The sequence below is a fragment of the Arvicanthis niloticus genome, chromosome 18 (genome assembly GCF_011762505.2).
Source record: "Arvicanthis niloticus isolate mArvNil1 chromosome 18, mArvNil1.pat.X, whole genome shotgun sequence".
In the NCBI taxonomy this organism is placed as follows: Eukaryota; Metazoa; Chordata; class Mammalia; order Rodentia; family Muridae; genus Arvicanthis; species Arvicanthis niloticus.
The window spans coordinates 17,438,445-17,462,731 of NC_047675.1; positions in this window are offsets into that span (position 1 = coordinate 17,438,445).

A 24,287-nucleotide genomic window follows, 5' to 3' on the forward strand; every position below is an offset into this window, starting at 1 on the left:
CTGGGATCTCAAATATCCTTACAATAAATTCCAATCACACTGAGTAATTGGTACAAGTTTGTTCATTTTACCCCAGGGAAGCTGCTTGGCCCAAAGAGCACACACATCTGCTCAGGGCTGAGGTATTGACCCCTACTGTGTACTGGGGCCTCCCTCACACGAGAGAAGAACCCAGGAGTGCATGATCCAGGCTCAGTGGTCCAGTGCTTTATGTTCATCCTTCCACATAATGTGAGACAGGTGGCAATGTGCCCATTTGACAGGGGAGGAGCCTGAGGCCCTGAGGGTTATGTTCTTGGCCTAAAGCTGTTCAAATAGCAAGTAGAATGAGAAATAGGATCAGAGGCCTGACTGACTCCAGAGCGCATGCTCTGCGTCCATCCTCTGTGTGATTTTGTCTAATCCAGGATAATTCTGTGAGGTGGAGATGACCTACCACCTAGAGGTACTGGAAGAAGGCAATACACTTGACTTGGCCTTGCTGCCAGGGAAGCCTGGTTTTAATTATCTAAGGAGGTGGGTGTGGGGCGTGTTTCTCCTAAGAGGTTAACAGCTCAGTTCTAGAAAGAAGTGATGGTGCTAATACTATAGTGGTGGAGGGCAGGTTGTTTCCCTCTGATTTCGAGCAGCCTTGGGAAGGTTGCAGCATGGTTTGGGTTTTGCTGTTTTCTGCCTGTCTCAGGTTATTTTCCATGGTTCCTTTCTGATCCCCGCTTTCTGGCTTCATTTCACACAAAACCCATCTCCACTGGCAGTAGACCAGCCCTCCTGATATTTTAAGGCTTGTTTCATTTCTGTATTACCGCTTTAACTAACAATTTGCCTTGTGACTCCTCATCTCACACTGGCTCAGCGGATGGGGAAAGGCATTAAAGGGAAGGGATGACCTGCCTAGTGAATAGGCCATTGTGTCTGAAATAGAAATCAATTGCAGCCATGCAGATTGCAAAAGAAGCTGCAAATAAAATTACTGTAAATTTAATTAAAACATTCCAGCCAAGTCCATACATTTGGTATTGATTACCTGGCCTGCAATTTCAGGGAGTTAATTAACAGCCTCCTCCTGGACAACAAGTGAACGCCAGATCTAACGCTGGTTGTCCTAGCAACAAGTAGGGCAAAGCAGCGCACAGATTAAATGGGAAGGAAATACAGAATCATATTGAATTAGACTCAAACGCAATGATTTAAAAATATGAAGAGGCAACTTCAAGTTCAAAACACATTTTCTGAGCCTGAGTCATTTTATGATTCTAATTGGGCCAGAATGGAGTGTTGGTGTTGATGGACAGGAAGGCAGAGTGAGAGGGGCGGGACAGATGTCACTTCAGATCATTCATTACCATTAGAGCATTCCACCCAGCAGGCTTAGGGTATTGTCTCCACAAGAAGTCATCTAAAGGAAAAATAGGCCATTGTGAATAATCCTCTGTATCAACAAAGAAAGGAAAATTTATTTTCTCTTCCCCAGAACACAGGCAATGGGAAGAAGTCCATCCTAGAAGCCACCATGGAAACTGTTTCTTGTCCCATGTTAATGCCTATGCCTTAGGCACTGGTGCTTATGCAGTCTGGAATTCTTCCCTGGCTTCCCCTGGCTGCCTAAAGACTTTGCTTCTTTCTGACAGAGGTAGACTTCTGAATCTGGTGGCTGGATGCAAGTCGCCTAATGACAATGGTCCTTAATTAGCCTTGGACTTACAAAGAGGTGGCACCACTTATCCAGTCTGTAACTGAACTTCACCTTTGCCACTGCCACTACCAAATACGTGCATCTTACTCATGGAGGCCTTCCTGAGGTTCCCAATTTGGTATTGTACCGGTCTGTGCTATGATGTTTTAACTAATGCCACTGGCTGACACATTTTTACAGAATGGGCATTTCTTCTGTCTGTACTGGAGGCCAGAAAGGCCACAGCAGGGCATCATCATCTTCTTGCTTCTTCATTTTATAGTGGAAAAGCAAAAAATGAACAGCATACACCAAGGGGAGACAATAAGGGGTATTCACCTTCCTGACAATTTGTTCTCCAGGTAATTAACTCATTCTTAAAACAAGGTCACTGATCCTTTCATAAGGACTCTTAGTTTACAGCCCAATCATCTCCCATTGGGCCCCGTCTTCCAAGACCAGCTCAGGGATCAAGACTTCAACATATGGATCTGAGGTTCATACCCTAGCTACAGCAGGTATTCAGCCTCTGGTTTTGCCCCCTATGAAACAAAAGTAATCTCAAAAGGAATAGCGTGAAGATAGCCATAGTAATTAGAAGTTTCCCATTACCCAGAATCAACTTCATATCAAGAATGGTGCTGGGTTCTTTCCTATGTTCTGCTTCATTGACTATACTAAAGGACCATAGTTTTGATATTGAGGAAACAGGTTCTGTGGGTGTTCGAATAAGGATATTCCCAATAGTCTTGCACGTTTGAGCATTTGGCCCCTAGTCAGTGGCTCTGTTGAGGGGACGTTTAGGTGGTGCATGCAGCCTTACTGGAGGAAGTACATCAGTGTGGGAAGACCTGGAGGTTAAAATCTCATGCCACTCCCAATTTGTTCTCTCTGCTTGGTCCTCACCTTTGAGCTTATGAGCTCTTACCTTCCAGCTCTGGGACACTAGGCCTACTAACCTGTCATGATGGATTTTTTTTTTTTAATTCCTCTGGGATCGCAAGCCAAAACAAGCTCTCTCTTCCTTAAGTTGCCTTTGATCATGGTGTTGTAACAGAGAAAGAGAAAAGTAAGTAATACCCACTCACAAAGGTGAGTTTCTTCATCCTTAATCTCATCACAGATCTAAAGTAAAATCATCTTTGCAAGGTCTGTTTTCTTCCTACTATTCAAATAGCTGTCCCAGCACTGTTGTGAACCTTCCTTTTTAAAAATTAAAGCAGAATTACTCTGCTTGGTAAACTGAAAGTGCAGACAGGTAAAGGAGAGAAGTCAATCTACTCAACTATGCCCACATGCCAACGGAAACTGTTGGGACATGCTCGTAGCAGTCAGTGCTCTGGGGACAAGGTGATGGCTCTGGCTACCATCATAAGTTCCTGCTCACCCAAGAGAAACTCCAAGAGGCTGCCAGAGCCTGGCTCCCCTTGCTTTGCTGCTGCAGAATCTCAGCTGGCACTGTAGGCTCAGCTTGTTTCTCACTAGCAACCAACAGGAAACAAACACATACTCAAAGGGAGGGAGATACCGGCCTCCAAAATGTATTTCCAGAGATCGGAAGGTGCAGGGTTTACATTCTTGAACAGATTCAACGCATTCAACTTTAACTGAGATGGTTAAGGAAAGTTCTGGAAAGAGACCAACCAGTCTAAGATCAGTTCTGGATGTGGTGTGTGTGTACCCGAACAGATGGCCTTCATTTGGGACACTAGTTTTCTGTATGCTAAAGAGAATTAAGCTGAGTTACTTGGTACAGCACTGCCCTGTATTGGAGAGCTGTGATAAACATGTTTTTTTTATCTGTGCTATAATTAAGAATACTCTTGGAGCTCTTAGCACTGGGTGCTCTACCAGAGTACCCACATTCAATTCTTAGCACCCACATTCTACATCCTGCCTGGTAGAATGGTGATCTGTAATTCCAGTTCCAGAGGGTCTAATGCCCTCTTCTGGCTTGCTTTGGCACTGCATGCAAGTGTTACACAAACAAGGATGCAGACAAAATGCCCATAATTTAAAATAATAATTTTAAGAATGGTATCTAAAATAAGAAAACTCAAATTATTTCTTATAGGGATTCACACATCACTAAAATAAAAAAAACTAGACATTTTGTAGTTTACCACTTAAATGCACCTTCAGCTGACCATGGACTAAGTATTGAGACAAACCAAAGAATTAGGGATCTTGAAGTCAAAACCTGCCACTTTCCATTCTTAACCTTGATTTCTTTTGCAAATCAAGTTGGGACCTTAAGGCATTTCCCCTCCACTTCCTAACCCTTTACCCAGAGTCTGGTACCAGGTAAACCAAACATCAGGGATTCACAAGCAAATCAGGTAGATAGACTTGGTTTGGAACTGGGATGAGAGAAGGGAACCTGACATAAACTGCCTTCACTCAAATCTAGGTCTCACCTGTAAAAACAGCATGACATTAGGGAATTATTTAACCCTGTATTTTCCTGAACCTCAGCTTATTCAACTCTAACCTAGGTGCACTAGGGTAGAAGTGACTGACCTGAAAGTCACATGAGTTCTCGATGACAAAGAGCCTGTGGCAATGCCTGATATATGAGGAACCCCAAAATACACATTACCTGTTATGAGGATCACAAGGGTGGACAAAGTGCTCCTGTGCAGTAGGCAGAGGACATCTGCCTGGACAGTTTCACATGTGGCTGTCTGCTTCATCCATCGTAGGAAGACAGCCACTCTGATGGAGACTGGAAAGAATTACACTGGATGTGACAGAGAGGACAGGATCCATAGATTCTCTGTTCTAATGCTCTAACCTCGGGTCACTCTTCAGCCACCATTAGGCCTTCCTTTCGAATGTGTCATATCAGCTTATAAAATGACCCTGTAGTTTCCTGGGCTGCAATTAGGGACGTATGTGTAGCCCTGCATCTCTGTGTGGAACCTCATTAAAGGGAGTGATAAAGTGATGGCTGGACAAGAAGCAAGAAGCACAGATCTAGGAGGCTAACGAGAGACAGAATGCACTTCCAGCAGTGAGGGGCACTAAGAATCATGGGTAGAAATGTTCTAAACTTCACTTTAAATTTTCTAAAATATGAACATTTTCAAGACCTTGAAATCGGAGATTTTCTTTAAAAATAATACTTTACATAATAATGTTATATATAATTTATAATAATACCATGAAATAATACTTTATGTAACACCAAGTTCACCAGACCATCCCTTCCCATGCAAACTTTTTTTCTGAACACCTATTATGTCCTAAGAATATTTGAATGGAAGAACCCTGCTATTTACTTAAAAATATCTCTACCTCTTGGGGCTATTCACCTTTTCTCTTACCCAGCAGGCACTGAGTGAATACTTCTGATGTTTCAGAGCTCTGGGGAACTGGGAGCTCATGGAGTGTTCCCAACATACAGAGTGTATTTCCCTTTAGGTAAGGAGGTATGTTTTGGGGCCACAGCTCTGGGCAGTGTGTCAGCTCAGCATGTCCCATCCTTGTTATAGGATGTCCTGGTACAGGGCACGAACTCAGCATGATCACAGCCCCCTTTAGGAGGACTCAAGGTCTCACTGGAGACCATGGCCAGACTTCTCCACATTCTCATTTTCAGATAGCAGGTACTGTGTCCGATATGTGACTAGGTCCTCTGGCAGGTGAAAGAGAAAGAGGACTGGATAGAAAATGGAATGAAGGAAGAATGTCCCTTGGTGTGCATGTATGTGCGTGCATTCAAATATGTGTGCAATAAAAGAGGATACGTGTGCACATGTATGTACATGTGTATGAGCATACATGGAATGAGAGTGTGTATATGTGCATACATACCTATGTGTGCAAACATATGTGCTGGAAGAGCATGTATGTGTATATGTGTATATGTAAACATATATGTGGTAGAAAACCGCATGTGCACATATGTGTGATAGCACACATGAACATGTGTATGAGAGACAGACATGAAACAGTAGATGGGAAATTCTTGACTGTTTTGTCCTGGTATCTGCAATACCTGAAGCCTCTCTGACTGCTGCCCTTTGTTTGTCTTGTTATAAAATGAAGGAATAGTCATAACAGAGATACATTTCCAAGAAAGAGAGAAAGTAAGTTTAAAAAACAGATAATATCTGTGACATTCTAGAGACTTAAAAGACACTTACAGAGTCAAGTATGGACTTTTGAACTTGCAAGCACAAGTGTTTCCTTACATGTCCACAAGTGTAGGGAAAGCCAAGAGACCGAGGCCCTTCACCCTGATGGCATTATTCTGAAGCACTAAACAGGACCTACAAGTTCAAAAGGCATCCTTTTAGTCTACAAATCAGTTCTTGAGAACAAGATGCAGGCACAAACCCATAAAAGACTATTATTCCACAAAACTACAATGGTTGCGTGTTCCCACAGACGACCACTTGAAACCCCAACCCTGTGACACATGTGACTGAGCATGTGCTCATAGTGGTACGTTCTGTGTTGGGCAGCAGGCTTACTGTGTGGCAAGCACAGAATAAGTGTCCATAAAAGAAGGGAATGAGGGTTCCTCATGGAGCCAGTCTGTGGCCAACCTTACTAAATGCTGTGCGCTTCATCCACAAAGAGATCCCAGGCACAGACCAGGAAAGTGGAGAGCTCTGAGTTTGGTGAGACGAAGCAGGCACTCCTTTGTCAGGAATGGACCCCAGAACCTTTTTTACCCCTTATCAGGTTTCACTTCATAGCACCAAACAACTCTTCCTACACCCTAGGTATCATGTGGAGACCAGATGTGGACAACATGGACCTGGGATACTGAGAGACACGGACATCTTTCCCGCTGGCCTGTCCCAGAAAAATCTGGAACTGGTTTCTTGGGAAGTCTCGTACTGCCTAGCAGTATCCTCTAAACATTCCCACTTGCACTACTCTCTAGACCCCTGAACAAGGAGTGTAGCATCACCACACACACCACAGCAGCTGGAACACACACACACACAGAGGCACACGCACACACACGCACAGGCACACACACACACACACACACACACGCATGCACGCGCACACACACACACACACACACACACACACACACACTCACTGGGGGTAGGAGATCTTGATCAGAAGTGTTTAAATATTAGGGCAAAGAGAAAGGCTCCCATCTAAATGTAGCAGGCTGGCACAAATTAGGAGAGATTAATGGAGTCAGACACACACTCTTTGAGTCATTTTTAGAAAAGCAGCAGGTTCTCACTCGGTATTATCCTATTTCAACACCACAGTGGAAGAAAACTCACTCAATAGCTCTCGTGGCCAACACCACAGGAACCCAATAAGCTATATTAATGTGCAGAAAAGATCAGGGCCCGGGCAGGAGGGACAGCAAGCTCATTCTAGGCATGAAATTGTGCCCGAACTCAGACGCTTGGCTTCTTTAATAAAATCAGATATTCTCTGTAAGAAATTAATCAATTCTGATGATTAATTACATCCATTCAAGTTCATCTTTGCCTACAATATCCTGAGAGCTGAGCCTGGCAGTTGAGTCTTAGGGATTCTCACTCCTAAATACTGTAGGCTGTGTAGTAAAAATGGGAGGAGGGTAAGAAGGCTGGAGAGATGGCTCAGTGGTTAAGAGTACAGACTGTTCTCCCAGATATACTGGGTTCAATTCCCAGCAACTACATGGTGACTCGCAACCATCTGTAATGGGATCTGATAACCTTTTCTGGTGTGCCTGAGGACAGCTACAGTGTGCTCATATAGATAAAATAAAGGGCGAGCAAGATAGCCCAGCCCTTACTACTAGTGGCTCTTTTTTTTTTTTTTTTTTAAGTTTGTAGAGATGAGAGAAAGCAAAGAGATGGGTCGGTCATGATAAGCTGCCTTATCCAGCGACATAATGGGTTACTCCCATAACCAGAGCGCTCAGCATGTTGCAGCAGGAGGTAGGGAGTGGGAGGCCAGCCTGCACTACACGGTGAGATCCCACATCCTGAGCCCCCACCACCCTCTCTCCAGATTTTTATTGTACTCCATTTGCAAGCCTCTCTCTGACTCTGAGGGTCGTATCAGAGTTGGTCTGTCTCACGTTTTTCTTCATTTTCCTCCCAATTATCTTGAAAAAATGAAGCCTGAGTCCAGGTACTGCTATAAACCCTGGTATATAGCAATCTCTCCTCTTGATTTCTTTTACCTCAATGATAGGTTCAGGGGTACTCATAAAACACACTCCAACCAATCATAAAGCATCTTAAGATTGATGTCTAAACTGTAGAAAAAAATCATCTTTACCGCTGGGTGATCTACTTTCAAGGTTTCATAACATTGCTGAATTCTTCACCGTGGACAAGTCTGGAACCATTACATCTTTTTCCTAGAGCTGGTTTGTGCTAAATGTTCTGTCACAACTAGAAATCCTGACCTATGCAGTAACTCCTACCCTAACCAGATTATTTAGTTCATAGAAAGCTTATGACTCTGAGAACATGGACCTCTACCTTTAGACTGGAACCCATATCTTGAATTAGGCCATACCATTCTGAAGCTCTCTCTGAGACAGAGTTAAGAATCAGTCTGTGCTATAACTTGACAGCTCCCGGTTTATGGTAGCTGGCTGCTCCAAGCTCCTTGTCATGTATGCCGTGCTGAACCTTTTAAAACATTATTTTTTTTTAAAAATCAGACATTTCATTTGTTCTGAAGCTTCGTCCAAGATTCCTCAGAGATACTGCTGGAGAATATGGCCCAGAGATGAAGGATGCTTTCTGAAGAGGCTACCCTAGTCTCTTCCTCCCCTGACCATTTCTCTCATAAGAACTCTCTCTCACACCTCTCTCTCTCTCTCTCTCTCTCTCTCTCTCTCTCTCTCTCTCTCTCTCTCTCTCTCTCTCTCTCTCTCTCTCTCTCTCTCTGTTCTCTTTCATGTTTAGATCTCCATATTCTATATTGTTTCTGTCTAACATTCTTGCTCCCACTCCAGGGCTCAAACATGGCCTTGAGGCCTTACAGTCTAATGAGTCTCATTGAAGGAATTGTATCTGTTTCTTTATGGATGGACTGCTGTGGAGTTTGTTTGTTTGTTTTTGTTTGTTTGTTTGTTTTTAAACAATGATTGCATCATTCTGCAAGTTAGAAACCAAAGCAAATCACACTGGCCTAAAATCAAGGTATTGGCAGGGCTGGTTCCTTCTGGGGCTTCTGAAGTAAGAAACTGTTGCCACTCACATTAAAGCTTCTGGGTATCACTGCACCTCTCAGATGATAGCTTCTGCATGGCCCGACCTTTAGAATTTTTAGCACTTCAAGTCTTAATCCTCTTGCCTTCCTCTTAGAGGAACATTTGTGTTTGGTTGCAATGGAATATATTTAGTGCAGGATAATCTTTTCTGATTTTTAACTTAGGCACACCTTTATATGCTAATTTTTCATCAAGATGTGATGAAAATTCTATACTCTTCAGATAGGGTACCAACTGACAAAATAAATAAGTCATAGTTAGCTTCAGCTGTCAACTTGACACAAACCTAGGGTCACGTGGAAAGAGGGAACATCAGCTGAAGAATTGCTCCGATCAGATTAGCCTGTGGTTGTGACTATGAAGCATGTTCATAATTACTAACTGATGCAGGAAGGCCCTGCCCACTATGGGCAGTGCCATTTCTAGGCAGGTGCATCTAGGCTATACAATAAAGTAGCTGAACACGCCAGAGAGAGCAAGCCAGTAAGCAGCATTGCTCCATTGGCTTCTCATTCCAGCTCTTTCCTTGGCTTCCCTTCATGAAAGACTGTAACCAGTGAGTAAAAAATCCTTTTCCCCAAGTTGCTTTTGGACAGTTTTATTTTAGCAACAGAAACCTAACTAGGACTCCATCCAAGTCCATCATGATAAACCAATGCCTTTATTGACGTTAGTTACAATAAAACGTGGTGAACTGTTATTTATAGAGATGTTCGGAGTTAAAAGCAGCCTCCTTACTGAAAAGTCCTACCCCAGCATTTGTAATAATTCATAAAAGCTTTACCAGCCATCCCCAGGATTCCGCCCTCAATCAACTTTTCACCTCTTATGTTCTCTACCACTTCTATTTACAGTCAGGGATGGGAAGGGCATAATGATTAGACTCCTATTCGTGATCTGGTGATCCTCTCCCAGTCTCTCTCCAAGGGAATGCTAACAACTTCATTACCACTCTCATTGCTAGGTTTGTTGTATTGTTTTGCTTATCTATTGCTGCTAAAACTACTGGACCAACCTACTCTGTAGGCTACCACATCAGTATCTGCTCCGTGATGGCTGTTGATCACGGATACATGGGGGAAAGAGCTGCAATGCATCATTCCTGCAAAGCCCCCTTCATCATGGAAGGTAGCATATTCATGCATCCCATAGAGTAAGATATGGATATCTTTATAAGTCCATTATTCAACAACACATTTGATGTGGGAAAAAAACCTAATAGAAATGTTTAACATGTGTATGTATGGTCTTCTGAAAGCCCAATATTATAAGTATCTTAAATATTAGAAAAAAGTATGGCAGAGAGAACAGGAAAAAAAGGTTAATATATCCTTCCTCTGGAACACTCCCTCTCTGGTTTTGTTTTACCCATCTAAACTCTTGGGAGAATCCTTGCCTTTCTTCAATGCACAGTGTTCAAGAGTATTTCTTCAGAAAAATGAATTTCTCACATGGGTAAAGAGTGAACTTGAGGACCTACAGGGTTCTCTCAGATCCCTTACATAATGGTTTTTTTTTTTTTTTTTTTTTTTTTTTTAACTTGGATCTCATTACTGAGTCCTCCTGAGAAGAACACTACAGATTCTTCTTAAGAAGAGTCAAATCCATCCCCTGGGAGGAGGCAGGGCTTCTAGGTTTTGAGATGCACCATAGGGATCATAATGTTGCTCTTGAAAATTTGATGTAAGTCAATGCTGTATTTGATGTAAGTCAATGCCATCAAGTTTCCTGACTTGGTGAAAGATGCATTGTGATGTGCATCAATCCGTTCAACTTCTATTCCTTCCCCTCACTAGTCTCCAGATGTCTGTCAAATTCAGAAACCCATTGTTCCTATCAATAGTATTATCTAACACCTATTGACACTTTCCAAGGGTTAAATCTATTGTTACGCACAGGTAGTAGTCAGGGTTTGTTAGCTGCTGTAACAGATTCACTTCTACAGTGTTCAATAGCTTCCCACAATCAAAGCTGCTTCTCTGTCACTGTCAGCAGAGGCAGGGTAAGCCTCCAATGTTGACATGGCATGGTTGTACTCTCCATAGCGATGCCAAAGCACAAGTTGCTTGACTTTTTAGGTTATCTTACCCTTCCTCTGGAGCATCAGAGATCTCTGCAATATATCCAGGCAGAGGAATATCATGGAGGTTTGCCTGCAAAAGAATCACTGGGGCCCAGTACTCATCAAATACATTCATATGCCATTGTAAGATTCCAGGCAGCCGAATCCTATCTTATTGCAAGAGAATCTTAGAATTGTAGGCTGCTTTGTGTTCAAGAAGAAGAGAGAAAGGATATTAAAGAGCGGATAGGAGTTGCAACCATTGTTCATTTCTCATATAACTTCAGTTTTGACATCTGAATGAGGTGATACCACTGCCTGGTTCATTGGACATTTAGTCTACTCAACTCCCTCTAACTCCTAATGCTATGCTCTTAGACAGAACATTACAGGCCAGGGTGGTATCTCTACTCCACTATGAGCTATGAATCTTCGGCAATAATTCGAGATGCTTTCATTTGAGGGCCCAGGTCTAGCAGTGTACATTTCCCAGACTCCTTTGTAGTAAGCTTGAGTTCAAGTGCCTGGCATCTGGTGATGAAGTGTAAAATAAGGCCAGCTCGATGTCTAGAACTGGCATTGGTGGAAACAGGCCAAGGATGATGCCACATGTCTACAATGCACAGAACAATCTCACAGCTAAAAATGACCTGTCTGCTCATGCTGCCAGTGCCCAGCCTGAGCAAGCCCTGCATTTAACATCTATGTCAGATAAGAGGAGGCCTCTGGAAGTCACCCACTGGTGTTCATATGAAATTGCTAAATTTAAATGGCACAAGATGTTTTCCCTCTTTTAATGCAAAAGGAAATGTGTCAAATTATTTACAACAGAAAGTATTGCTTGAAAAAAAAAATCTATCCTCCAGTAATAAGACTGAAAATATCCAGAATATCAGCCAAGCCAAGAATCAATTTTAAGTCGAATAACAAGGACTAATGGTGAGGGAGCCCAAGGACATCAGACCAAGGGACCGTTCTCTGCTTTGGTATCACTTACTTTAAGTTCTCATGCAAGGATGCCACTGTGGGTCCAATAAAGTGCAGAAGCCTGGCCATGGTACTGAATGGATTCTAGGACAGCACAGATAATAAGTAAGATGGCTGTGCTAGAAATATGGCTTGGTGCCTAAGAGCATTTCATGAAAAATGATGAGGACTAGGTGAACTCAATACCCGGGTAAGAAACCTGGTGTTCCCCATGGATATTTGGAACCGGAACTTTGAGAGAGGTTGAAACAGGATGATTGCTGGGGCTTGTTACACAAGGCTGCATTCAAAAGAAGACCCTGCTTCACAGGAACAAGTAGAGAACTGTGAAAGAGGACACATGATGCCTTCTTTTTTGCCCCCAGCACATTCACAGAAGTGTACTCGCTCATGTTTGTGTGACGTATGTTCTGCACACACACATAAATAAGTCTGTAGATAAATGAACACATCTTTAAGAAGGAAGATGCTTCTTGCATTAGAAGACCTTTACTTCACAATTGCACATAGCGATGGGTTGGAAAGGAGGGTTCAAGCCTTTGCTCTCCCATTTTCTAGCTGTGTGACCTTGGGAAGACTACATTTTAATGACTTTTCTTACCCTCTCTTAAATGGGTCTCATAGTTGCATGTACTTCACAGAAGTAAAGATTAGGTGATAATGTATAGAAATCAGAGTCACATGCAGCCTCCCCTTTAGTGCCAGCCCTTAGCAACAGCCATTCTTGCTCTTTCCCCCCTACCATGCAAGGAAGAGAGCATGCTGAGCCCTGGGGCAGAACATTAACCTGAGCAGATTTCACTGTGGCTCCAAACACTTACCCAGCTCCAACTTTGTCTCATGCTTTTCCCATCATCCAGGCTGCAGCAACCAGCAGCCCAGAGACTCAGCTCACCCGCCAATGAGATGAGAAGAAGGTCCTGCTCTGGAGCTTTCTCTTAAGGGAGCCCTGGGGCATAGATGAGATGGCTAGGTAAGAGACAGCCATGCTGCCAGAATGCCAGAATTCTAATACTACCTGTCACCACTAATCAGAAATGCTTGCCCCAACTTGCTCTCTTGCCAAAGAGATATAAATCACCATCAGAATGTAAGAACCATTAAGGGTGGGAATTTTGTGTGTTTGTGAGTGGCTTTAACACAATTACTGAGGACTGGGTCCACTACATAGTAAGTAGTCAACAAATGTTAGATGAATGAATGAATAATTATCCTCCATTGAATTGGATTATACATGGCATGCATACAGGAAACAACACTACTATAACAATGTTAAGAAAGAGAGAGAGAAGGAGAGGGAGAGGGAGAGGGAGAGAGTTAGAGGGGGAGAGGGAGAGGGGGAGAGGTAGATGGGGAGGGAGAGAGTGAGAGAGGGAGAGCGAGAGAGAGAGAGAGAGAGAGAGAGAGAGAGAGAGAGAGAGAGAGAGAGATCGTTAACTCTCAATACACACCATGACAGCTTCAGGTTTCAAGTCTGGGTCTGCAGAACCAGGACTTTCCATGTGTAGTCAAGGCAGTCAGGATGGTCATTCCTTCTTAAGTATTCCTTATTCCATGGGTTGCTGCTGTAGCCCCTACCCAGGTATTGCATGAATCTGGTGTTCATCCATCCTTGTAGCCATGGGCTTCGTTGCTAATTAAGTACTTACAGATGACTCTAACGTGGCATGCCTGTCCTCACAGGTCTCTGTGACTTTGTTCTAGTAAGATGAATTCATGCCAAGAAGTACTGAGCATACATATAGACCTCCCTTGTGTAGAGCTAGAATCTCTGCTGTAGTGAGGTTCCCTGCCTGGTTCTCTGCAGGAATTATGAAAAGAACCATTCAACTTCTGTCCTTCCCTTATACCAGAGGCAGTGGCTATAACCACCGTGAAGCTGAGTGTTCTCCTTTACAAACTCCCCGTGGCTCCAGGTTCTAGGCTTTGTCGGTATGGTACACCGGTCAGGAAGGGCAGGGAGGCAGAGAGCATGATTTTTCTGGTTAGTGTTTCTAGAATGATTCTTGGATCTTGTGGGGTTATCAGGGGTCTAACAAATGGCCTCATTAACTTCGTAGATGGCAGGAAACAGGACACCGTTGTGCTGGAGCCATGGTCTCTGACGGAGACTCTTGATCACGTAAAAGTGACGGAGACTCTTGACCACATAAAAGTGATGTTCCAAGAATCCAGATATAGTGAAATGTCTCAATTCCTGGCTTCCTGAGTTCCCCGTGGGAGCCAATTCTTGATGACTTTTGAGGATGTTATTGACGAACGTGACTTTGACCCTTTTCGTGGGCTATCCCATGATAATCTACTTCCAGCTTAAAACAGCAACATGTGTGTTTTCACCCAGCCTTGACTAATAAGTCCGTCCCCACCATCAGTTTTGATTTTCAGTTTCATCGCCAACTTACCTCACCTTGCTCCATCTAGGCTCTTACAATCTAGGCCAGGTTCTGCTTCATGGCTAAGCAAAGAGTCTGAGGGTCCCTGGTCATTCTAAATCTCTGGAGATTTCTAGGAATGAGAGAAATAAGAACTTTGTTCGGCCAGAATTGAGGCTAGTGGCCTGTGACTTTGGACACCAGAAACATCATTTTGCATCCATGAGACTAAACCATCTGAAAATGAATTCCACAAAGAGAAAGCTGAGCTGATGAAGAATAGGTAGTCACTTCTACAGTATCATAAGCCCTTGAATCCAGCCATAAGGTAAGGTTTGCCCTTAGGTGATAAGGGTCCATAAACCAAGAGGCTCCTGTACAGTTCCCCCTTTCTAGAAACAGGCTTGGGCTGCGTTATCCATCATTTGTGATTACAAAGTACTGATTGTCACACTGCCTACAGGACTCATTTATTCTGTAGGCCTGTCTCTGCTTCCAGAAGCCAAAGGTTAGCACAAATGTTTCCTGGGAAAAACCCAATTATGTACAATAGAATGTGCAGAACTTATAACCACAGGCTACAACTTTGGTCTTTTTCTCTACCCTTGGGCTGCCCACTGCATTTTCCCTTCTAGCATCTGGGAACACCCTTCCTGAAGTGATTCTCCAGAAAGCACCATCCCCGAGAGCCCTTGTTTGTGAACTCAGTACATTAGCTCTGGCTTCTGAGGGACCAGAGAGTTTTTGTTTGTTTGTCACTTATTATAATTGATTTTTTTCTCTCTGACTGTGTACTCCATCTCGATTCCCTTAGCTGTAGGCAGCAAAACTCAGGGCCGAGAGCTCCGGGAAGCCTATTAATAGTGGCACATCACTTGTCACGGGGAAAATCATGAATCTGGGTGGCTATGGAGACGATGAAGGCCTTGAGAAGAGTGAAGTGGAACCAGGCTAGTACTGCTGGCAGAAGGGAACTTTGTGGAGGACTTAAGGTAGGCAGGAACTAGTGGGTGGTACCATGCAGAAGTCACTGGCCCTGTTGTAATGCTGAACATAAAGATTTATAGATGGAAGTCAGAGCCACTCTGGCAGGCTAGACACAGCCTGGATCTCAACCTTCTCAAGGATAAAGTCATTCTTCATATGTGATAGACTGAATAGAAGCAAGAGTGTGGTGGTGGGGACTAAACACTAGTTACCCTTGGTGTGGCCTCCTCCCTTGGGCATCAGAAGGACCCCTCTTGTTTGCTGTCTAGTGCCGTCTACTACCTATTATTCAAGGCCAGCTTTTGGGTCCTAGGGCTCAACTCTTCCTGTTTGGGTTGCCACAAATTTTTACACAAAAAGTCAAGATGGAACTCACATGTGCGTGGGATATCAGCATTTAAGGGAACTTGACATATCTGATCCCTAAAAATGGTTTTTTAAAGACCATATAGAAGACCATGGTTGAAGCCATGTGAGGCATGATCCTCTATTATATCACCAGTCTGCTTTGGCTTACAGCACAGAAGAATCTACCTCCTCTGAGGTTGCAGAGATTTCTGAAACAGCATTCCTTGCAGCCTATGTTATCTGTACTTGACCATCATTCTAACCTCAAACTTATAAACATCTCTCTCTTGCTCTTCCTAAGAGCTCAGTAGTTCTCTCTTAGCATCATTAAGCAGATGAGGAGACATCCAGGGGCAAAGACCAACAGTGACATCTCAAATCCAGTAGCTGTTTTGAGGTCGAGTCAGGACTCATGTTCAGACTCCCTGACACCTAACCTAACACACCTGTTATTTTCTGCAGTAACTGGTGTCTATTCCACCATAATTTGGTAGCCACAGTGACATTCCTCACCAAGAAAACTTAGCAACTTGATCTGTCAGAGGCTATTAGGAACCCCAGCCACATCCCCTCCCTGGCATCCCACTAGGAAGAGTTGGGAGATAAGCCAAGCAGAAAACAGACATCTCAAGCTTGAACTCATCCAAAATAGCTTTCTTTTTTGCGCAGGAACCCCTAGGCATTCTCAGAGCAGCTAGGAGAGATGGTGGTGACCATCTTCGGCAACGCGGTGTGATAACTAAAGCAAAGACACACTGAACTCTAAAATCACTGATAGGTGCATGCACGCCATCCTCTTCAATTCATAATCAGGGGGTGTTAGAAATGGGTGTGGCAGCCTCCAGCGGTAGGCACAGTGAGTCATCCGAGAGGAAGAGACAGAAAGACTGTTATTCACAGATAACACACTAAATGGAAACCCTGAACGACAGCACCTTGTGCCTTCACCAACACTCACTGTCTCAGTCTCCCTAACCCAGCGCTGCCAAAGGAAGACTTCAGATGTGCTACCCTTACTTGAAGTGCACAGAGACATCCAATGGAGATGCTGAACGAGCAGGCTCTGACGCCACTTTTCCTTTCCTTCTTCATTCGCTTTCAGTATTAAGATTGAGGCATTGACTGTGAGCTTTTCTTCCTGCAGGATAGAGTGGAATATTACAAAATGCATTTGCAAGCAGCCTAAATCATGATTGACAAAACGAGATTTGTTAATACAATGGTTTGAGGCACTTGACAGAAATTTTTGTCAACAGTGTAGATTAAGGGATTCTGGGAGAAAAAAAAATGAAATTTGCAGATGAAATGGCTTTGATGTTTCTCCTGAAAAGCATTTTGTTGACAGACTGGATCAGAGTGAAAAAAAAATGTGCATTTTCTCGATGCATGCGCTTTAAGTCTTTGACAAAACACGCATTAGTCCTGCTGTTCAGGCTCATTTGTCACCTCTCTACTGGCTTTGCCTCTGACCACAAAGGGGTTAGGATGTGAGTAGAAAAAGATACAAAAATAAAACAAAATAAAGCTACCAAAATGGGTCCCGCAATGATAGGGCATGGTCCTGTCACATTTTCTAGTGCTTCCTGACTTGTTTCAAGTACACTCTTGGGGCCCCTTCCAGTAATTTCCCCAATATTCTTCCCCTTTGAAGAAATATCTTTTGCTATCAAGCCACTTAATTTGGGTAATAAGCAGGAGAAACTACTAGAAGGCTTCTAAGCCAATGGTTCTCAAGGTATGATAGCCAGACTAGCATCCCCTGGAAGTCACTCCAGATACAAGTCCTCAAGGCCATATCTTCATGAAGGTGAGGAACGGAAACCCGCCTCTCCATAAGCCCCTTAGATTATTCAAGCTATACCAAAGCACAGGGCTTGTTGATTTGAGCAATAGCCAGAGAAATGGGTTGGCTCAGACAACTGGAATACTAACCAATATGTAATGGTTCAAGTATGGCTGTGTCCAGGACACATCAGTAACTGTGTCTAAGCATCAGTAACTTCATAGTGTCTCATTGTTCCCCTTTCCTCTAGAATTATTAGAGAACATCTTTCTCTATGGTGACAAGATGTCACCAGCTTCGGGATGTCACCATCTCCTTGATTACCCTGGGAGAGAGAGAGAGAGAGAGAGAGAGAGAGAGAGAGAGAGAGAGAGAGAGACTCCATTTGCCTTGACTAGTCCAGCTCGGGTTTTATGTTCTTCTCCGGTGTTATAGGCTGAGGAGGCCTGAGTGATCATTTTATCAGTTACATGTTAGGGGTGTTTTGAACTCGTGAGTCACAAGGGAAAGGAACAAAAGAGCCATCTTCCTTTAGAAAACCCAGTGTAGATTCAAGTTCACACACACACACACACACACACACACACACATGCATGCATGTACGCATGCATGCACGCGCGCGCACACACACACACGTCTACACACTGGAAAAGGAACTATATACCTTTAGTACAACTTCTTCAATCCTCTATGCCTACTTGGTTAATGCAAATAATAGATTACCTCATACAAATATAACCCTAAAGCTTTATCAAGAGCAAGAATTCTTAGTGCCATCAGCTGTCCCTGAATACAGAGGGCGTCTTAAAATTACTCAGGAGAGGAACTTGCATACATCCCTTGAGGAGCACCCTCAGTGCTCCCACAGAGAAGGCCAGGTGACCATCTTTGACCTTGCTGCATGTGGTGTGGCATCGTCCTTCACAGAGCCTTGCATTCCGCTGCCATTCGAAGAGCAGTGTGTTTTGCTGGAGACTAAAGAACTCATGTACACAGGTTGGCTTTCATCTTCAAACCAAGGCTTCAACTTTGAACTGTCATAGTGTGCCATCTCAGCGTCCCAAATCCAGTGTTTAACAGAGTCTGGGAAGAAAGAAAACATCCGTTACCCAAGAACATCGTCTCTACTCTAAACAAGAATGTAGGGTTTTTTTGTTTTTGTTTTTGTTTTTTTTCTATTTGGAAGCAAATGGAAACTCTCAATGTCAATGTCAATCTGACTTGAGAATTGCTATCAAGAACCTACATCTTGTCAACGGCCGCTCACACGGTTGGCTGCAGGCTCACTCACTTATTTGTGCTCTGCCTTCTACACTGAGATCTCTTCAAAGGCTGCAGTCATGTTTCATTCTGCCCTGTGCCTCCAGTACTGGGCACAGAATACGGCACAGTTGGTCCTGACCATAAACGCCTGCATTGAATTACGTGGCAGATGACACCTGCTTCCTTCCATTTTTGCTCTCTACTGTTAGTTTACATCACTACAGCAGAAGCGTCGCTGTTTCTGGCTTCTGTGAAAGACCAGGCTGTAGTAGAAACAAACTAAAGGTCAGCTAGGGAAGATGAACTTGAGACCGCTTTACACCTAACTCCCTCACATGGCCACCAGAGGGCAGCAGAGAACACGATGCTGGTGAAGGCCATTTTGTCCAGCCTTTGTCTTCGACTCTCAAGTTCCCTCAATCTCCCCAGCTTTCATCCTGGCTGGTTTTAGAACAAGTAAAACAATCATTTTTCTGCCGTTTTAATGTGAATCCTCAGAAAATGCCCTCTCCTTTAGAAAATAAAGTTTTTTCTACCTACTTTAGGCTAGAGGTTTTCCTCGTGGGCACCTTTTCTGTAAGATCGCTAGGTGATCTCGCTCATCATCTCCTCCAGCTGCCATTCTTCTGATTCAAAATCCAGTCTGGGAAAAAGCTCTCACTGGAAGGATAATTAAAGTAGACGAATAAGTCCATCAGTACCAGCTAATCCCAGTAAGTCCAATTCAGCTTCTATATATTGAGGGATAAAAGTGTTCTCCCATCCAGGCTGTTCATGGCTGGACTGCAGCCTAGTCTAAGGAATCACTCAGTACATAAAAACAAGGTCATGGAGAACAAGTTTCTACATAAGAAAGATTCTGTTTGCTTCAGTTTGATCCAGTTGCAGGGGTCAGGGGATAACTTCCAAACAACAACAAAGAGGCAGTGGGGAGCCAACACCTGAAACCTTGCTTTCACTCCAAAGTTTGCTTCAAGTTCTGAAAAGTCCCTTCAAATTGACACACAATTAAAAAGAGAGTCCTTTTAAAATGACAATTTACCAGTCGCTAATAAGAGTCAGTTAATCCTTCTTGGAGAGCCTGCTCAATCCTAACAACAGGAGTTCAGATTCCCAGCACGCTCAAAAGGCAGGTGTGTCTAAAATCCCAGAGCTCCTACTGTGTGATGGGAGGTGGGAACAAGAGACTCCCAGGATCTCCTACTGTGTGATGGGAGGTGGGAACAAAAGAACAGACCCCCAACCCTCCCCCACCCCCACCCCCAGAAGCTCACAAGTCAGATATCCTGATACTGGGTGAATAGGAGACTTTGTCTTAAACAAGGTGGAAGGCAAGGGCCAGCATCTGAGGTTGTCCTCTGATCTCTACATGATCACCATGGCATGGGTTTTACACACACACACACTCACATGCACACACACAAACACCCATACACTCACACGGACTCACACAATCACACACACAGTCACTCTCACACTGTCACACAATCTCACACATACACTCACACACATGTATACTTACATACACTAATAAAATTAATTATTCCGTTTCTAGGAATCTATCATACATAAATTCATAATGTATGATAATATGAAGGTACCCACTGAGACATTAATAACTAGACATAACAAATAATTAGAGATAACCTCAATATCTACCAATAAGCACCATTCCTATATATTTCAGTATACCCATACTGCAAAATATAGCACAATTAAAAAACAAAAACAAACAGAACAAAAACAAACAAAAAAATCACCAAAACCAGAAAAATGTGAACCTAAACTGAAACTGGTGGTATGAAAATTGCCCATCATGCATAAGGGCCTGGGCTTGGTCCCCTGCACCAGGAAGAAAACATAATGAGGTAGATATGCATTTGGTAAAAGGGAGGGGTGGCTAGGAAATACAGATAGAAATTCAGTTAGTAACACAGGATAGACACTTTTCATTTCAAAGCACAGGCGTATAAACAAATGCAAACACAGACTTCCGTTTACAAGGTCTGAAAGGGTTCACGTAAAACTGGTTTGAGGGAAATGTTGTAAATCCAACAGTGGAGTTAAAAGGTGAAAATTTTTACCATGTTCTGCTATCACATTGTGCAATTCCTTTTTAAGGAGTATATAAAGTTGCTTACACAAGTTGGCCCTGATCAGCCGAGTTATGCCTGCTCTCTTATGAGCTGCGGTGCACTAAAAAGCCAGTGCTTCAGGCACTGGCAAGCATTTGGTCTCCATATCCCCAGGACAAGAAAAGAGGTTTGGGATTTGGGTTTTAAGTCTGCCAAGCATAAACAAAGAAAACATATGGAAACATAGAATACCAATTAATTCCCAAACTGGCAAGGCGGCCTCTGCCTACCTCTGACCTCCAGCCCTGCCCAGAAGTGGACAGAAGTTTCTGGACAGGAGCTTAAAGTTTTGTTGATGTTCCTCATTTACCAGTGAAGCAAGAGAAGACCAGCAGATCATGGGACTCCGCCATCTGTAAAATGGACACACTGGTCTGAGCTTCCTGCACATCATGGAGCGACCATTTCATCTAAAACCAGGAGATTTATGAGACCAAGGGGGTGGGTATATCCATAACTACCGTGGGAAAGCAGTATGTCTGGACTGCCTTGGGCTGAGTGGATGGCGACCCTCTCCTATGCCATCCTAAGTTCTAAAGGGGTGGCTCTATGAAGACCTCATTCCACCTCCCACTGGGAAGCCTTGCTGAGCTTTTGACCCTTACAGAAGCCATCTAAAGAAAGGTGGTTCTTTGTTACCCAATTAAAGATTCATTAACTGTTATCTTTTCATTTCCTTTGCTACTTATATTATATGTATGTATTGTCTTGCATATGTGTCTGTGCTGGTGCCCTACATAGGCCAGAAGAGGGCATCAGGTCCCCTGAGGCTGGAGTTATAGTTGGTTATAAACTGCCTGACATTGGTACTAGGAACAAACATAGATCCTCCCAAAAGCAACAAGTGACTTTAACCTCTGAGACATCTCTCCGGCTCCACGTACAATTACTGTGGCATCTTCTCGGATCCTCAGGAGAAAGAAGCCAATAGCAGATAAATGAATCAGTCCTGGAAGAAATCGGAACAAAACAGAGCAGGGACTCATCTCCAACACCTGAAACCCAGAACCTCTGGGAGATGACACGGAGAATCTGGTCCCACCATTGCAGCTCTCCTGACAGGCATTACTCGACAGCATCTGGGTTGCTGTGTCTTCCCCATCAGAGTGTGCAGATCACGCAATCCCGGCTTTTTTTGTCTATGTGTATCTCTATGAGTATATGTGTCATTTCTCCATTCCCTCACTGCCCCAGTCAGGTCTGTCCCTGGAAGCCAGGACAAGGACAAAGCAGCATGTCTGACCAGTCTGTAGTTCTAAAAGCCCAGCTGAAGAATCATTAGTGTGTATGGACTTCAGGAATATAAACCAGAAGTAAGTTTAGCAACAAAGCCATCAGAAAGCACAGGGTGCCTAAGCAGACTTGGGTTCCAGATAAACATGTAATTTTTAAGATACAGATGTCTTGGCCTGAAGAGATGGCTCAGTGGTTTAAGAGTATTGGCTACTCTTCCAGAGGACACAGGTTCAATTCCCAGCACCCACACGATGGTTTACAATTGTCTGTAACTCCAGTTCCAGGGGATCTGACACACTCAAACAGACCTCACACAGACATGTGGGCAAACAGCAATGCACATAAAATAAGATTAAATGTTTTATAAATAACATAAATTTGTTAAAAAATTATAGATGCCTTAATAATTGTATGAACATAAAAGTCAAATTCTACCAGATGGTCTACATTTTCATCTCTAAGTCCATACACACCAATGATTCTTCAGCTGGGCTTTTAGAACCACAGACTGGTCAGACATGCTGCTTTGTCCTTGTCCTGGCTGCCAGGGACAGACCTGACTGGGGCAGTGAGGGAATGGAGAAATGACAGACACATATACTCACAGAGATACACATAGACAAAAAAAAGCCGGGATTGCGTGGTCTGCACACTCTGATGGGGAAGACACAGCAACCCAGATGCTTAGCGTATGTAGTAAATACAACTGAACAGAGAGTTGAGGTTATTGCATACAGCTCAACATGGAGCTACGGTTATTATATACAGATAAACAAGGGGGCGGGCAGAGTTATTATACACAGCTGAGCAAAGAAGCCAGTTTAGCTAATCTTAGTAGGATCAATCTATAGGGAACAGTCTTTGGTCTGTAAATATCCTGGGGGAGAAAGATATCATGACCATTTTCTTCCTTTCTAATTGACATTTGCACTTTGACTCCCTCCCACCCCCCCCACCCCCCCACCCCCCAAGAAAGGCCTTGCTGCCCCTCCAAGCCTCACCTCAGGGGAATAGCTTTGTCATTTCCTCATGAGTCTGTGGCTAGAGTCCCTTGACAAAGCCAGTTCATATCAACAACACATACTCAGGATTCCACACACTCAGGGCTTCCTCCCCTCCTCACATGCATACCAGTATTCCTAACCCTCATGCAGGGTTTGTAGCTCTCGAATGGGCGTAGGGCCTGTTGGGCTGTGTTGTGGTTCCCGAGTGCCTGTCAAGGCTCAGGGAGGCAGCATCGTGGGAATTCGACTGAGTTCCATCTACAAGGCGCTGGGCGGATGCTGGGCTATGAGAAGCTGGGGGACTCCGCCTGGGTGTGGGGAGATCTCAGCCTGAAGTCACGCGGGGCAGAGTTCCTGAGTGGGGGTCAGTCCCTGGCTGAAGCGGCTGACAGGGAGACCTGTGGTCTCTGTCTTTGGGCTCCCAGACACCGCTGGGAGCCTTGGAAGAACCCAGAAGCCAAGCCATTCTTTCACGGTCCCACACCCTCAGGTATCTGAGGCAGAAGGATGGTGGATTTCATAAACAGCCTTGACTACAGACTATACAGCAAGACACTTTCTCTACAATATCAGGAAATACACACTGGTGCTGGTAGAGGAAAAGCCACAGAAGGACCGACCTTACAGAAAGGGAAATGGAGTATTTCTTCAGCCAGTCCTATCCAAGGCCATTCCACTGAATTTCCCATCATCCTCTGCTTCTTCATTGAATGACTTTCTCTCCCCAAACCCCATTGGATCCACACTCTTACCCCAGCCCTGGTCATGCCTCCTAGGGCTCCCTAGACCTCCCTGAATGCCTAGACTTTGTTTAAGCTCCTCCTCAGCCTGGGCATGCCCTGCTTATCTCATAAGTTTGCTGGAAGAGCAGTTCAGCCACGATGGTCACTCTACTTCCCCCCCCCCCAACCCCCATCAACCTGCTTTCTGGTTGTCATTGTGACAGCCTGACTTAGCAAGCTCTTTACATCCTTGTTTTCTGTTTTCTCCCTCAAAATGGCTTTTCCATAAACAAGGAACTAGACTGGCCTTGATGACCACAATGTACCCAGGTCCTAGAAGATTGTTCAGCTGGAGGGAAAATACATAGCTGGAATGTGCATCCCCCCAGGCCTTTCCTGGCCATGCTTGACATCATAGCCCACTGCCTCCTCTGCCAGCTGCCCATTCAACCAATCCTTACTGAGCATCATAAGAAGGAACCCAGCATGCCATGGAAGTCCAAGTGAGTCCCAAC